Raw genomic sequence first — 15,425 nt, 5'->3', positions numbered from 1 at the left:
AAAAATTGATGCCGGGCGCGGTGGCTCCCTCCTGTAATCCCAGCTACTGGGGAGGCTGAAGCGGGAAAATCGCCTGAATCCCGGAGGCGGGGGTTGAGGTGGCGGAGATTGCGCCGCTGCCCTCCAGCCTGGGCGGCACATCCGTCTCAAGACAGAACAAAACAAATAAAAAAACTATGCCCGGGGGCGCTTTTCTCCCTCCTTCTTCGTCTTTTCATCTCTTTAATCATAGTACAAAATGAGAGCGAATGTGAACCGCCTGTTGATGTGTACGCTTTTATTTGGGTTCCAGAGACCCCGTTGAGATCCCATTCTTCTCCCCCTCCCTTCCCATGTCTTTGTCACTTTCCTTCTGCCGTTGCAATCGCCTTAGGCGATAGGGAGGCCCGCAGCACAGAAATCGGATATAAGTGGAGGCGACCCATTGGGTTACGTTTTTACTTTCTATATGTGCAGAAATAGGATAGAAAAAGATGATGAGGTGGAAATCTATGTTACTTGATAATTAGACTTCGGTACTGAGAGTTCGCACTACTACTTGGGAGTGCTGGGATCGAACCCAAGGCCTCACACACACAAAGTACACGCTCTACCACTGAGCTACACTCACTACTGGAAAGTGCTTTTTGTAATAATTTTCAAGAGGTAACTTTATTTTTCTGAGACAGTATTATGGAGCGTCTGCAGCTGCTGTGAGTAGAAGACACTCGGTGCTAAGGCGGGAAACAATTCTTCAGAAGACTGTCCCAGCTACTGGGGAGGCTGAGGCAGGAGAATCACTTGAACCCGGGAGGTGGAGGTTGCAGTGAGCGCAGATCGCACCACTGCACTCCAGCGTGGGCATCAGAGCCAGTCTCCGTCTCAAAAACACATAAAAAACAAAACAAACAAACACTTTCTAGGTTGAAGACTTTAAATAATTTATGTAATGTCAGCACCTCATGGAAGACTTCAGTGGACTATGCAACCAAAGGAGAGAGTGGTACACATATATGCACATTACCTTTATCGGATTTTCAAAAAACAGCAAAATATTGGAGATCTATACACTCTTCTAGGATTGGCATGCAAGTGTTGTGTAAGGCAGAACTGATTAAAAAAAAAAAGACCTGCCGAAACCCGGGATTGAACCAGGGACCTTTAGATCTTCAGTCTAACGCTCTCCCAACTGAGCTATTTCGGCTCCTCTGAAACTATCCTTTCAGCTATTTCTTCAAAATGTAAAAACTGTCATTTGTAGGGTCAATATATTTTCCAATGCATAATTCTGTTGTCTTCAATATTACGCATCATTTACTCATCCATTCACCCCAAAAATATAGATTCTGCTACGATTTATGTCTGAAAATAGGACCCAATTTTAAAGACAATGACTGGGTTAGCAAAAGTCGAGGGGAAAAAAGGCAAAGGCAAAGAATAGGTCAAAGCAGGAAGGTGCCCCCCTACAAGGTCACTGCTCAGAAAACTAACGGAATTCAAAAGAATATTTTCTAGTCTTTTCCTTTTCTCTTCCCTGGGCTTTTTTTTTTTTTTTTTTTTTTTTTTTTTTTTTTTTTTCTTGCTCTTCAACAACACAGCAGAAAGGAACAGAGGATTACTGGGCACGGTAATGCGGTGGCGGGTTTACAGCTTCCGATTAAAGAAATCCTGAGTGAGACAATTCTTTTTCGCTATGCTTTTCACTCGTCTGGTGCTGACGCATCCACCTTGGGTGGTACAGAGACCCAGGGAGTGGAAATGGAAGCTATAACGTGTTTATTTTAGTGTGACTATGGAAAATTCATTTTTAAAAGGAGAAAAGCACAGGATGGCGAGAATTGTGAAGAACAGATAAACGTTTATGGTTTTGAACGCTATGTGAGGCAAGGACTCGCTGCCACGGAGCCACACCTGTCTCACTACAGACATATTGTGAAGATCTTCCTTGAAGCATTAGTCATATTTCTGAGGGGTCTTCAAAGGTGTAATACGTTAGCCAGATGGAAAATCCACTGTCTCATATCTCACTATTTCTTACTCTAAACTACATCCACTGAAGCTACTAGGAGAAATGTAAGAGAATCATAAACCAAATCACACTGTTTCTGCTTCTAGAACATTTCATCCCATCCGTTTATTCTGAGGTTTCCTCTCCAGCAAACTGCCTGGGGGCACTTTCTCCCACTGCCAACAGGGGTCTTCAACCTGCTTTTCTGCATTTCTTCCCTTTCATCTGCTTACAAAGTTTTTGAAGCTCCCTCCTCTTTAAGAAGAGATGAAGAGCCACAGTCTACGAGAAGATATTTCAATACTTATATTTTACTAAGGATCCTTATCAGGAATATGTTAAGAACTTCTACAAAGCAGTAATAAAAAGACTAAAACTTCAATAAGAAAGAGCAAATTAACATGTACTTAACATGAAATGGCTATCGAGTAATATAAAATATGCTTGACATCATTTGCTATAAAGGAAATGCAAATTAAAAACACAACAAGGCTGGGTGCATATACTCCCAGCACCTTGGGAGGCTGAGGCGGGTGGATCGCCTGAGGTCAAAAGTTCAAGACCAGCCTGGCCAACATGGCGAAACCCTGTCTCTACTAAAAGTACAAAACTGTAGATGGTCATGTACCCCTCTAGTCCCAACTACTCAGGAGGCTGAGGCACGAGAATCTCTTGAAATCGAGAGGCAGAGGCTACAGTGACCAAGACTGTACCCTGCACTCTAGCCTGGGCAGCAGATTAAGCCACCATCTAAAAATAAAATAAATAAATAAAATGAAATAAAAACCCCACAAAATAATACTACTCTTCATCAGAACCACTTAACCTAAAAAGTGGATAATATCAAGTGTTGCTGAGTATGTGAAGCAATTGGAACACTCATACATGGCTGATGAGGCTGTAAACTGCTACATCTACACTGGGAAACTACCTGAAAATATCAACTAAAACTAAATATATATATATTTATTTTATACATACATTATATATAAATATATATAATGTATATATAAAACTTATGACCCCTAAACTCCACAATTACATTTATACCCGAGAAGTGCATGAGCATTTCCCTTAAAGGACATGTACCAGAATGTTTATAGCAACATTAAACATTTCAACCAAAAACTAGGGGTGCTGCCAACGTACCTGGACAGTAAAATGAATTAATAAATCATGATGTACGGTAGTCATACAATGGAATACTCCAGAGCAATAGAAAATAACTACCGCTACTAGCAACAATATACAGCTAGTGCTCGATTTACGACCACGATTGGGTCCGACAGACCGGTCGTAACACGATTTGGTAGTAAGTTGAGTAGACTATATGCACGCGGAGATGGTAGTGCTGCCGGAAGCTGGTCCGCACTGTCGTATGCCCAGCTGGGCAACGTTTGCGCTGCCAGACGCGGAGCAGTCGTGGCTAGTGATTGTGGTCGTAAAGTTGAATGGTCGTAAGTTGCATAGGTCGTAAGTCGATCAATACCTGTATAGAAAACGTGGCCACGCAGGTGGCTCACGCCTGTTATCCCAGCACTTTGAGAGGCCAAGGCCAGTGAGGTCAGGAGTTCAAGGTCAGCAGGACCAACACGGAGAAACTCCATCTCTACCAAAAATACAAAATCAGCCAGGCATGGTGGCCCATGCCTTTAATCCCAGCTACTTGGGAGAGTGAGGCAGGAGAATCGCTTGAACCTGGAAGGTGGAGGTTGCAGTGAGCTCAGATCATACCCCTGTACTTCAATCTGGGCAACAAGAGCAAAATTCCATCTCAAAAAAGAAAACAAAAAAGAAAAGAAAATGTATCTAATTTTGTTTTGTTTTTTACAAAAGTTGAATGAAAGAATACATACTCAAATGAGTAAATATTTGCTATGGTTTGAAAGTGTCCCCTCCAAAGCTTAGGTGTCACCATGTGATAATTATCAAGAGATAGGACCTTTAAGAAGTGATTAAGCCATGAGGGTTTCTTTTTTTTTTTTTCCCATTTATTTATTTTATTGCTCCTCATGTATAACATCAGGTACCCTTATAATAGGACTTCACAAAGGAAGTTCGTCTCTATATTACCCTCAGTTTTCTGTCACGTGAGGACACAACAAAAAGGCCACCACCAGACTTGATCTTGGATTTCCCAGCCCCTAGAACTGTGAGAAAATAAGTTTCTGGGTGGGAGTCAGTGGCTCACTCCTGTAATCACTTCACTTTGGGAGGCCAAGGCAAGCGGATCACCTGAGGTCAGAAGTTCAAGACCTGGCAAACATGGTGAAACCCCATCTCTACTAAAAATACAGAAAAATTAGCTGAGCATGGTGGCTAATTAGCTGAGTGTGGTGGCCAGGAAGTATCTAGAAGGTCCTTCCTTTTTTTCTTGTTTTTAAATTTAAGTCTTCATTTACGTAAAATAAAATGCATAAAACCTATTCAGCTTATGGCTTATTATATATATAATCAAAACTCAAACCAAGATACTGAAGTTTTCAGCACCCAAGAGCTGCCTTTTGCCTCACCCCAATTGTTGAAACTCTCTGGCCTCTATCTCTGTAGATTATTTTTCTTATGTTTTAAATACTATAAATGGAATCACATACTATCATCTTAGTCTATTTTGGGCTGCTACAAAATCACTCAAGACTGGTAATTTGTAATGAACAGAAACTTCTTTTCTTTTCTTTTCTTTTTTTTTTTTTTTGAGACAGAGTTTCACTCTTGTTACCCAGGCTGGAGTGCAATGGCGCGATCTCGGCTCACCGCAGCCTCCGCCTCCTGGGTTCAGGCAATTCTCCTGCCTCAGCCTCCTGAGTAGCTGGGATTACAGGCACGCGACACCATGCCCAGCTAATTTTTTGTATTTTTAGTAGAGACGGGGTTTCACCATGTTGACCAGGATGGTCTCGATTTCTTGACCTCGCGATCCACCCGCCTCGGCCTCCCAAAGTGCTGGGATTACAGGCTTGAGCCACTGCGCCCGGCCCTTTTTTCTTTTTTGAGACAGAGTTTCACTCCTGTCGCCCAGGCTGGATTACAAGTGGCGTGAGCTCGGCTCACGGCAACCTCTGCCTCCTGAGTTTAAGCAATTCTCCTGCCTCAGCCTCCAGAGTACCTGGGACTACAGACGTGTGCCACCATGCCCAGATAAATTTTTTTTTTATTATTTTTAGTAGAGATGGGGTTTCACCATGTTGGCCAGGATGGTCTCGATCTCTTTATTTTGTGATCCACCCACTTCGACCTCCCAAAGTGCTGGCATTACAGGTGTGAGCCACCACTTCTGACTTTCTTAGGGTTTTTTAAAGTGTGGTCTGTACTCTGGTGTATAATAACTGTTTTCACTCACCTGTGACCATTAGGGATTTTTTTTTTGGCACATGCAGGGCTGAGGGCCCCACAGGGTTGTGGGGTGTCCCTTAGGCTGTGCTGAGGCGCTGGACCCGAGAAATAAAAAGGCAGGACACAGAAGTATAAGGAAAATGCAGCTGGGCTCAGGGAGCGACGCAACCTATACTGTAAGTGGAGTCAGGCGAGGCCCCGAATGTCCAGAAGCGTCTGTATTTATTGGGTATAGGTTAGGGGCAGGGCAGTGAGTGAAGTCATCTTTAAGGATAGAGATAGGGTCGTGAGCAATAAAACAAAGGATCCACCCCCATTAGGTCACGTAGGCCAGGAGGTGGACAGTGCACAGAAAGGGGTCCATTCCCTTTACGTCATCGAGGCAAGGGCCATGTGCAGGAAGAGTTCCACCCCCATTAGATCACTGAGGCATGGAGGTGGGCTGTGAGCAGTGAAGAGGGTGCAGCGTGCAATACCTCTATCTAGGGGCATGCTACTAAGAAGATTTATAGGAGGATGCTTTGAGTCACGCAGCAACGACAGGGCTGTCAGGGTCTACGCCGCCTGCTGGCAGCTTCCAACAAGTTCTATAGGAAGATGCTTTTCAAGCAGCACAGTAACAAGAGCTGATAAATTTCACAGTCACCGAGGTGCGATTATCCGGAGAGGTTTTGAGCCCTCGAATGCTCAAGGGATTGCTGGTCTGAGGGCAGCCCTCCACAAGAACTGGAGCAAGGTCCTACAACTCCTTTATCAGGAGGAGTGGCTCTTGCCCCAAGCCTGCCATACAGCGGGTATCTACAATACTGAACGCTGCCGCCAGGGCCATGGAATCTTGTCCTGGTATAACTGTTTTTCCCTTAAATCATGCTCTGCACTGTGTCTGCTCCAGACATTCCTCCGACTATAAGCTGCTTATTCCTTAATTCATGCTCTGTACTGTGTCTATTCCAGGCATTCCTCCGATCATGAACTAAGAAATAGTTTTATATATATATAGAGAGAGAGAGAGAGAGAGAGAGAAAAAAAATAACTTAGTGGTAAGATGTTCTTTAGGCACTCATCCTATGAACTAATATATGATTATATATAGATGATTATACAAAGGGAAATAACTGAGTAGTAACACTATAAACTGAGATAATCTCCAAGCCCTAATTCTATAAATTAATATATTATATAAAGGATTATATAAAAGGAAATAACTGAGTAGTAACACTATAAACTGAGATATTCCTCAGGCCTTAATTGTGCCAGGATTCTGCTTAGCTCTCCTTCCTCTGTGCCTATATGGGGGTTACTCACAGGCACAGGGTTCCACTACTCTGTCACCCAGGCAGGAGTGCACTAGTGCAATGTCGGCTCACTGCAACCTCTGCCTACCCGGCTCAATCCATCCTCCCCACCTCAGCCTAGAAATTCTTATATGAATTCAAAAATGCCAAGGCATTGGACTTGTTAAATAATGAAGAAACAATTTTAGACATTTACAGAATTTCAGAAACAACTCTCTCTGGAATGAGGAAACTGCTGTAGCTGACGATGACTTGCAAACTGAATTTTAATAAAACCGTCCCTATGTTTGGATAGTTTTCAAACTCAGTCTCCTATTCTGAGAGAGTCCAGGCTTTCAGTTTTAGCCAAAATTTGGTGGGAGGGTAAATAAGAAAATTGTTTTTGATAATTTCCTTTAAAAAATTATCTTACAGACTTTAATTTTTTTCTCCTGATTGTACCGTCCGATCATTCCCAGACAGGAAACAGCATCCCTGTACTCTCGGTTTATCGCGCCTCCCGTCTCTTTCTAGCTGGGCGCAGCCTCAGCCTCTGCTTCAGAAGTGCTTGAAGTTGAGCATACAGAGAAGAAAAAGAAAAAAGAAAAGAAAAGTGATGTGGAAATTAAAAGAGCAGCTACATGCGAATCTCCACCCAGTGCTTACAATGCGTGTGAATGGTTCTGGGAGCGCTGCGCTCCAGTGAAAAGTTCATTCAGAAGTAAACCGGAGGGAAGGTGGGGACCAGCCGAGCGCCTGCCGCGGGGAGAGGAAGAGGCGGGCGCGGGGAAGTGGAGGAAGAAAAACAAAAGGGGGAGGGGTGGAGGGCAGGAAAGCGTCCTCACGGTGATTCGGACTCGGGCTGGACGGAGCGAGTCTAAGCGCCGCGTGTCTCCGCCGCTTCTCTGGACAGGAGGGAAGAGGCTCCTTTTTGTCCCTAGGGAGGTAGCTCGCCAGGGAAGGGGCCTGGTTCGTTTCGCGCAGGCTGTCACGGCTTGGAGGCCGCCTCCCCGCTCTTTCCCGATTTCCCGATTTCCCGCGTGCCCGTGTGGAGAGTTAGCAGCGGATCTGCCTGCAGCTTCGAGACTGAGCGTGACCGTGGAAACGTCTATTTGTAATATTAGCTTTTGCTTGAGATGCAAACGATGAGAATGAACCTTCCCGTTTGTTTGCTCCACCTATTTGTCCTAGAATGTGTGAGAGATTAAAAGCCAGCGTAACTCCTGGCGTTTGCAATGAGTTCCTTTACTGCTCGCGTCCAGCGCTCGGCTCCAGGGGCCTCTGCAGAGGCGGACGGCGACTGCGGAAAGGCGGAGTCGCGGGGTAGGCTGTGTAAACTGCGTGTGCAGCCAGTGTCTCCTCTGTCCTGGGAGAGGTGCACAGGCAAACAGGGGAACCCCTCACCAGTCGGTGGGTTGACCTCAGATTGGGTTTAGCACCTGGCAGGCGGTGGACGTTACCGCGTTTAGAAAGTGAGTAAAAGGGGATGCGGACGGAAGCCCACCCGCTTGCTTGGCTTCTGCAGATGGACAGAGGTCGCTTTTCTGCCTTCTGGGTGCTTACTAACTTATTTTTAAAAATCTTTTGTTTAAATGAAATAGCGCTGAAAATAGGAGATTTTATTTTAACAAGATAGTATTAAGATGGGTTGCAGAGTATCCCCGGGAGGATATCTGCTTAGCACTGTGATCCCAGAATGAAAACTGTGCAAAGAGCTCTAATCTGGAGGTGTAGGTTGTTCACTGGCCTAGAAGCAGGTTATTCCTGGAGAATACGTGCAGCAGGTAGAAAAGGATCCTTTGGGATTGGGAGAATAAAAGTTTATTCATTGTATTTATTTACGGAAAACAAAGAAATGAGCTTTCCCCTATGCTGATCTTGGTCCTGGGAATCCAGAGTGCTAGCACCTCAGGACAGAAAGTTCCTTAGAGAACTCAGAAGTACTTTCCCCCTATCATGTTTCAGGGGAAGCAACTGTGATCTTTTCCTCATTTGTCATTATGGTTGTCATTTATCGTATGCTTGTAAATAGTTTACACTAAGTTTTAGAGTTTTTCGTGAAAAGATTTTCACTCAAAATCTATTTGCAAATAGAGCAAACTAACTGCATTTCAAAAAGCCACACAGTTCTATGGTTTCTGATTATTTTATTTACAACTAGAAATTGACTGGATAGCCAGGAACAATACTTGCTTCCATAGTGCATGGTTCACCTTAGTGGCTCCTGGGACTCCTTAGCAAGAGTAGGTGGCTAATCCAAAACAACAAATAGCCATAAGTGAATGAACAGGAAGTATCTCTCTGTATGAGAGAGAGATGTAGGGGTCAACACAAACATCTTGATAAGGCAGGAAATTTTGGACAGCTGGGGAAGGTCATGGAGTGCTTCTTACAGTGCCTCGGGGAAGAAAATGGGCCTCTGGAGGAGGTACTGGGGATTGAACCCAAGACCTCATGCATGCTAAGTACATGCTCTACCACTGGGCTATATCCCCTCATAACTCCTGTGTATTTGGAAAACTGGTGACTGCCATTATCGGAGTACATGCTCTGTCATAAAGACAATTATCATGTGTTTTCATTTCCACTGTTTATGACTTCCCTATATCTAAGTGCTCCTCTCTTAGGCACAAGCGCTATCACAAAAAGATACCCTAATGGTAAAAAGAAATCGCTGTTCCTGATTTGGGATCAGCAAATCTATTTGCAAATAGAGCAAACTAACTGCATTTCAAAAGAATAACATAACCACATTGAAAATACAGGAAAGAATTGATCTAAGAAAATGGTTTACACATTGTTCTCATTGTAAAAAGAAAAAGAACAGCAAGCAAATCTTAAACTCTATGTATCAGGATTATTTTCTGTAATGCTAAGGCTGCAAAAACTCTGATAATTTGTGTGAATTTTAGCATTGGGAAAATGAGTGTGTGTGTGCCTATGTGTTGTTGGAACAAGGCTCTCACTGTGGGAAAGGAGGAAGGTAAAGAACAGTCCTGTTGGTGATGATGCAGATTAGAGGCACCAGTATGAAATTATACATACTTAATTGCAAAATTTCTCCATTGATCTCTCCGCTACGATATCTCAGAAGCAATGAGCAAAGATGATACTATATCTTGATTTTCAAATACCATTCCCTACTAAAAGTAACGAGAGATACTAATAGAAACTAGCTACTTGTGTCAGCTACAATGATTCCAGGACTGTGCCAGAGAAACTACAAGATGAACCTAAGATATCTTAATGTGCCAGAATGTAGGTGCTCAGAATTGACGGGTATGATTTAAAAGGACACAGAAGCCAGGTTGAAAGGGATCTCAATGGCCAAATCTGACACATTTTGAGCATCAATGTTGACGGTAAATGGTTGTCAATCTTGGTAAACTAAACAAATAAATACGGAAGATGGGAAAACTTTCCTGACAGTGGTATGTCAAGTGACAAAGGTGGAAGTAAGGATAAAATTAGAAAATCCCCATTTGGACACCATCAGAATAATGCTAGGTGTGGGCAAAATGTATAAGTAAATGCTAAGAGTATAAGCAAATTTTTTATGAGGATCAGGATATTTATGTAGTCTCAGAGTATTTCCCTACAGATTACTTATTAATTACCATGAGGAAAATGCTACTTTTATAGGGAAGAGACAGGAGTTACAAACTTACTCAAGTGACCAAGCTCACTTCACTAACTATGAGAAAGACTGACATCACATGCCTCTCGGTGTGATAGAGGGTAACATGATTTCTGTGACATTTCTCCCAATTTCCACAACCAGATTCTAACCATGACTACACAAGTCAAGAAAAATTCCACAAAACCACAGGCATATGCTCCTCAAAAACATAGTAATGTCATGAAAGACAAGACGAAAAATCTGTTCCAAAGTGAAGGAGACTGAAAAGTCAAGACAACTAGATTCATATGTGATTCTGAAATGGAACCTAGTTTGGGAGATAAATTTCTATAAAGATTTTATTTGTACAATTAAATTTTTTATAGACTGTATATTAGATAATACTATTTCATCAATATTAAGTTTACTGAATTTGATAATTGTGCTGTGGTAAGAAATTGACCTTAAGAAATAAACATTGAAGTATTTAGGAAAAAAAAGATTTAATTTCTTTTTAGAGAAATAATTTTTGTCATATATATTTATATATCCACATACACGTATATATTTCACTGCTATTGACTGTTTGGTTGTTGAGGAGAGGAAGAAGCAAGATGGCATTCTGAAATGATGTGGAGATTTGGACAATATGTGCTTCTCAAGTAGTTCTCATTCCACTTGCCATGTGGCTGGGCCATGACAAAGATACAAATTCCCCGATCTATATTGGAATTTAGCAGGTGGGTTTTGTTTTGTTTTGTTTTGAGACAGAGTTTCACTCTCGTTGCCCAGGCTGGTGTGCAATGGTGCGATCTTGGCTCACTGCAACCTCTGCCTCCTGGGTTCAATCGATTCTGCCACCTCAGCCTCCCAAGTAGCTAGGATTACAGGTGTGCACCACCACACCCGGATAATTCTGTATTTTTAGTAGAGATGGGGATTTCACCATGTTGGTCAGGCTGGTCTCCAACCCCTGACCTCTGGTGATCTGCCCACGTCTGCCTCCCAAAGTGTTGGGATTACAGGTGTGAGCCACCACCCCCAGTCAGTTCCTTTCGAATTTTATGAGACCAACATAGGATATGTGGTCTGTGGTTTACTAAAATGTCATTATGTAGCACATGACTGTACTCATACCAGACTTTTGGTCTCCAGAAGTGTGAAAGAATAGATTTCTGTGGTTTATAAGCCACCTAATTTGCGATGGTTTGTTATAGCAGCCATAGGAAACTAATCAACGACACAAGCTTATTCTACTCTGCCAGCTGTCTGAAGTGGTTTTGAGGCTCATGACGTCTAAATAATGTAACATTAAAATGACCATCTTAGGCCGGACGCGGTGGCTCAAGCCTGTAATCCCAGCACTTTGGGAGGCCGAGGCGGGTGGATCACGAGGTCAAGAGATCGAGACCATCCTGGTCAACATGGTGAAACCCCGTCTCTACTAAAAATACAAAAAATTAGCTGGGCATGGTGGCGCGTGCTTGTAATCCCAGCTACTCAGGAGGCTGAGGCAGAAGAATTGCCTGAACCCAGGAGGCGGAGGCTGCGGTGAGCCGAGATTGCGCCATTGCACTCCAGCCTGGGTAACAAGAGCGAAACTCTGTCTCAAAAAAAAATAATAAATAAATAAATAAAATAAATAAAAATAAAATGACCATCTTGGGTCACGTGTTTATTTCTCATGGGACAGGCAATGAAAATAGAGTAAGACACCTGAGTGTGCGTTGTACTAAAGAGTGGTATTAAGAACTCAGAAGCTGACCACTGGAGGTGCTCAGGAGCTGAACCTGAGGCCTCCTGCATATAAGGCACACGTTCTATCACTGAACTACATTCCCTTATGCCAAGAGATATTTGTGCAGTCCTCCAAGTTCTACTGCAGTATAGGAAAACAATAAAAATATGAAAATAGAAAAATAATTTAAAAACTAAAAAGGTGGCCAGGCACAGTAGCTCATGCTTGTAATACCAGCAGTTTGGAAGGTGGAGGCAGGCAGATCACCTAAGGTCAGAAGTTTGAGACCAGCTGAGCCAACATGGTAAAACACTGTCTCTACTGAAAATACAAAAATTAGTTGGGCATGGTGGCGTGCACCTGTAATCCTAGCTGCTCAAGAGGCTGAGGCAGAAGAATCTCTTGAGCCTGGGAGGCAGAGGCTGCAGTGAGCTAAGATCACACTACTGCATTCCAGCCTGGGAGACAGAGTGAGACTCTGCCTCAAAAAACAAAAAAGCCTGGCATGGTGGCTCACACCTGTAATCCCAGCACTTTGGGAGGCCAAGGTGGGTGGATCCCCTGAGGTTGAGAGTTTGAGACCAGCCTAACCAACATGGAGAAACCCCATCTCTACTAAAAATACAAAATTAGCTGGGCATGCTGATGCCTGCCTGTAATCCCAGCTACTCAGGAGGCCTGAGGCAGGAGAATCACTTGAACCCAGGAGGCAGAGGTTGCGGTGAGCTGAGATCATGCCATTGCACCCCAGCCTGGGCAACAAGAGTGAAGCTCCATCTCAAAAATAAACAAAACCCTGAAAAGGTATTTCTCCAATCTATTTGTAAAAAAATGAATAAAATAATTGTATCTCACCATATTCTGTGTGTCCCCATTCCTGTGTTCACTGTTTTAGCTCTAAGTGTTGGGTGTAGAAGGGGGATTTGTGACCATTTTAAGATAGAAGACCACAAGGAGCTGTGGGGAATACTAAAATCTTGGCAAATAAAGCTTGAAATGGAACACAAAATACTGGAAACTTGCATTAGAAAACTGACCAGCTTTTCCCTGAACAAAACACTTTTGCTACTGCTGTTTGCTCCACAGGAATGGTTAAGAACAAAACTTTGATGACAGAATCCCAGGTGAAAATAAAAACCACACGTGATTTATTATTCATTGCCAAGGGTTCTTGATTGTATTACAGCATGAAGGCAACTAAGGAGGTTCATGGAGTGGTCCAGAATAATGTGCAAGACATGAAATAAATAGCACATTCAAGGATGGAGAAAAGTTTTGAAATTTTGGAAGCACGTTAGCTAGACACAGGATTCAGAGACTTATTGGATTTATAGAGCAAGTCAGAAAGTGGGGAATACATAAAAGAGAGCCTGATTATTCAACAAACAGGAGGAAAAAAAGCAGAATAGAGGCTTATTGTTCTTTGAAGGAATGGACAAGATATTATGAGGAGGAGGTGAATTTGTTTGGGAATGTGTTGAACTTGCCATATTCTTCCATAGGATCCTACCCAGTGATGAAACAGTGAACTCAGCCCAGGACTCTCAACTGTATATGTGGAGGTGGGAGTGAGCAGAAAGCAGCAAGAGAGAGTGAGCACAAGGAGAACTCAAATCGTCCTTTGAGATATGGAGATCAGGAACTTATTTACTGAGAGTTGTGAAAAGCAAAAAAATGAACTTCTTTTTAGACTGATCTTCAGTCCTGGAATTCACACTTGTTATCACCATGGCCTTGAAACTTCCAGAGAAGACCCAGAAAGTCTCATTTCCTGGGTAGTTTCTGAGTAGGTGTTATCTCTTCCTCATTCGTCTTTATTCTCATCCTCCGTGTGTGTGCCTTTGCCTATATTGGTAACTATATCACTGAACTCCTTACGAAGTTGCAACACCTTATGGTTTGGCAGAATTTCTCTCTGTTGGCTCATGCGGATAGTGGAATAGGTAAGAGGAAACACACATTACAAGTTTCACTGAAATTGGGTATTAGAGAAGTGTCACCCACAAAACTCTACAAGCTCTGGCGTGTGTGCGTGTGTGTGTGTGTGTGTGTGTGTGTGAAGTGCTGGGAGGATGTGAGGAAAAGTATCTAGGCTGTTCGATTGTGTGAAAGTTTCCAGAGTCATGTGATTAATCTTTAACTTGTACCTGAGGAAACCAAAATACCAGTTACATTACCAGAACTTCCTCACAAGGAGGCACTTTTCTTTTCTTTTTTTCTGTTTGCTGCAAGGTACACAGAACACTGTGACAATTGTTTGTTGTTTCTGTAAGCATTCAGAAATATCTATCTATGAGGAGACATCAGATGAGATCCATATATATGAGCTTCTCCTGATGAAGAAGAATTTATCTCAGGAGATTCTGAGATAAATGGCTGGTTCATACCCAATTACTCTGTTCAGGGAGCTTGCAGACATATGAATGGCATTTCTAGTGCATCTAGAACCAGAGAGAAGATTCTAACTGGTAGAGTACTGTTTTCTTAGAGTTGACAGATCAAAAGGGTGGAGCAATAGTTTTCATGTAAGGAGCTTTTATATAATAATCTAGAATTCGAATTCACACTCTATTTTTTTTTGGTATTTACATCTTGATTTGTTGACAGGGAAAGGGAGGTTTGATTACACTGTTGTAAGTCTCCCACCTTGACTGAATATTAAAAAAGGATTTCTGGGCTGAGTGCGATGGCTCACGCCTGTAATCCCAGCACTCTGGGAGGCTGAGGCAGGTGGATCACAAGGTCTGGAGTTTGAGACCAGCCTGGCCAATATGGTGAAACCCGTCTATACTAAAAATACAAAAATTAGCTGGGCATGGTGGTGGGCACTTGTGGTCCCAGCTACTCAGGAGACTGAGGCAGAAGAATCGCTTGAACCCAGGAGGCGGAGGTTGTTGCAGTGAGCCAAGATCGTGCCACTGCACCCCAGCCTGGCTACAGAGCAAGGCTCCATCTCAAAAAATAATAAATAATAATTAATCAAAAAAAGGATTCCTGAACTAGACAGCAAAGGGTTAAATAATCTTTTTTTCTTCAATTAAGTATGTCTTTGAAAAGCTCTACCTTTTCAGTCAGATTGACCACATGGCCTAACGTATAGTGTTTGCCTCCACCTCACTGTGGAGCCAGAGGTCCTGCCCACCTACACATTCACCTGGGGTCTCACGTGTGGCCACGTCCTCATTCCTCTCAGAGGTCCCTAATTTTTTTTATTCGTTCTTTTCTTTCTCTTTCTCTTTTTCTTTCCTTCTCTCTCTCTCCTCTCTCCCTTCCACCCTCCCTCCTTCCCTCCCTTCCTTCTTTCTTCTTTTTCTTTTTTGTTTTTTTTTGTTTTTTTTTTTTTTTTGAGACGGAGTTTCGCTCTTGTTACCCAGGCTGGAGTGCAATGGCGCGATCTCGGCTCACCGCAACCTCCGCCTCCTGGGTTCAGGCAATTCTCCTGCCTCAGCCTCCTGAGTAGCTGGGATTACAGGC

At 43.0% G+C, this 15,425-nt stretch overlaps 1 long non-coding RNA gene and 1 other non-coding gene across 2 annotated transcripts; one reads left to right on the top strand and one right to left on the bottom strand.

Annotated features, from left to right (window-relative positions):
• Positions 1-30: 30 nt before the first annotated feature.
• On the top strand, positions 31-11,832 carry LOC108297334. Its single transcript, XR_001822178.2, has 2 exons — positions 31-92; positions 11,759-11,832. It is a non-coding gene; the product is annotated as an uncharacterized LOC108297334 (long non-coding RNA).
• TRNAF-GAA lies at positions 1,111-1,183 on the bottom strand. Its single transcript has one exon. It is a non-coding gene; the product is annotated as a tRNA-Phe (tRNA).
• Positions 11,833-15,425: the final 3,593 nt, after the last annotated feature.

The sequence above is a fragment of the Cebus imitator genome, unplaced genomic scaffold, assembly GCF_001604975.1.
Source record: "Cebus imitator isolate Cc_AM_T3 unplaced genomic scaffold, Cebus_imitator-1.0 Scaffold793, whole genome shotgun sequence".
Lineage (NCBI taxonomy): Eukaryota > Metazoa > Chordata > Mammalia > Primates > Cebidae > Cebus > Cebus imitator.
The sequence above is the reverse complement of the archived record's forward strand: the minus strand, read 5'-3'. Positions and strand labels throughout refer to the sequence as shown.